Source organism: Otolemur garnettii, unplaced genomic scaffold (assembly GCF_000181295.1).
Source record: "Otolemur garnettii isolate 467f Iridium unplaced genomic scaffold, OtoGar3 scaffold00026, whole genome shotgun sequence".
In the NCBI taxonomy this organism is placed as follows: domain Eukaryota; kingdom Metazoa; phylum Chordata; class Mammalia; order Primates; family Galagidae; genus Otolemur; species Otolemur garnettii.
This window is the reverse complement of record NW_003852421.1, coordinates 7565243-7567263: the sequence shown is the minus strand read 5'-3', so window position 1 is coordinate 7567263 and position 2021 is coordinate 7565243. Positions and strand designations below refer to the sequence as shown.

The following is a 2021-nucleotide window of genomic DNA, read 5'->3' as shown; positions in this document are numbered from 1 at the left end:
AGTTGCGATGCCTGTTAAACGTCTTAGCTGATCTAATATACACCTGGATATAAGAATCTGGAGTCAGGAGAAAGATCTAGACAGACAGTGGAGAGTTTATGATGTTCCTGCATATACCTCTTTCTCCTCTTAATCTAATTTCAAAGAACATTTTTACATACAGTTTAATCTAAAAGGGAATCAGTTTTTAAACCATCATGTGTCTGTACAGATACGTCTTTAATGCAATGAGAGGAGAAGGTGATCGTTTTCTTTTGTGTGTGTTTTTCTTTGAGAATCATTATGTTGCTCTCTGTAGAGCACTGTACTGTCACAGCTCACAGCAACCTCAAAGGCTTGGGCTCAAGTGATTCTTTTGCCTTTGCCTCCCAAGTAATTGGGACTACAGGTGCTGCCACAATGCTGGGCTATTTTTACCAACCGGATCTCACACTTGCTCAGGCTGGTCTTGAACTTCTGAGCTCAGGCAGTCTACCCACCTTGGCCTCCCACAGTGCTGGGATTACAAGTGTGAGCCATCACACCCGGCCTTTCTTTTGTGTTTTGGTGGGCTTGGTCATTTATTGCTTGTAGTTTATCTGAGGAAGATTTGCTTTTCACAAGTAAGTCTCCTGAAGCAAGCCAGAGAACTCATTTTCTGGGAGGGAAGGGTAAGACAGATGAGAGAAAAGGCTGAGCCTGGGTTTGTTAGCAAGAGATTGATATCTAACACCTTCTCCTGTGTATCTGCAGGAAGCCATATGCTTTTTAATTCTAGGAGTCCAATCAGGACTCGTTCCTTTTGTTAGTAATTGGCAAGAGAAAAAAAAACATGAAATTGATCTGATGGCGTAGAAATGAATGAAATAGAAAACCGAAGGTTTCAGGTTTGCCACAGGTGTTTAGTAAGTTGAAATAAACTTATGGAGAGCAAATCAAGGCTTTAGGACTGCACTCCGGTGCTGGTCGATATGTCTCTAAGAGAGGTTGAAGAGATTGGCATGAGGTTATCAAAGACAGAGCTTTATATCTATCAAAGACAGAAACTTTATAATCCTGGTATTTGGGAACCTAAGTGAGTTAAATAAGGTTTGTTTCATTGTAAGCAAATTATTTATGCTCTGTGGCCGCAGGGTGCAATGTGAGAAGCCGGCTTGAAAAACATGGGTCAGGTCAGGTGCAGTGGCTCATGCCTGTAATCCCAGCACTCTGGGAGGCCAAGGTGGGTAGATGCCTGAGCTTAAAGAGTTTGAGACCAGCCTGAGCCAGAGTGAGATCCTATCTCTAAAAATAGCCAGGCATTGTGGCAGGTGCCTGTCGTCTCAAGAACTCTGGAAGCAGGATAATTGCTTGAGCCTAGGAGTCTGAGGTTGCTGTGAGCTGTGACTTCATGGTACTATATTCAGAGTGAGACTCTGTCTCAAAAAAAAAAAAAAAAAGAAAGAAAGAAAAGACAAAACATAAAAATGTGGGTTATAAGATTAGAGGGATTTTGTACATCTGGATAGAGAAACAGAGGGAAGACATTTATATGTATTTTATAGGGAGCATATGCCAAATGTATTTATAAGTATTTTATTAAAATAGTTGGGGGGGATGAAAAAAGAATTGGTTGATGGGCACAAAAATATAGTTAGATAAGAGGAATAAGTTCAAATATTTGATGGTATAATAGGAGAATGATAGATAATAATTTATTGTATAGTTCAAATTAGCTAAAAGAGAAGAATTTTATAATGTTCCAAATACATAGAAGAGATAAAATGTTTGAGGTGATGGATAGCCCAGTTACCTTGACTTGATCATTAGACATTGTATACACATGTCAAAATATCATATATATTCCAAAAATACATATAACTATGATATGTATATAGTAATTTAAAAGTACCAAAAAGAAGAGGGGAGAGGGGTTGACACAGTGGCTCACACCTGTAATCCTAGCATTCTGGGAGGCAGAGGTGGGTGATTGCTTAAGCTCAGGAGTCTGAGAACAGCCTGAGCAAGAGTGAGATCCCTTCTCTACTTTAAAAAAAAAAAAA

General features: G+C 39.4%; 1 protein-coding gene across 3 annotated transcripts in view; it reads left to right on the top strand.

Annotated features, from left to right (window-relative positions):
- MAK (male germ cell associated kinase) overlaps positions 1-2021 on the top strand; it is a 48795-nt gene that overhangs the window by 31601 nt on the left and 15173 nt on the right. The window lies entirely within an intron of this gene.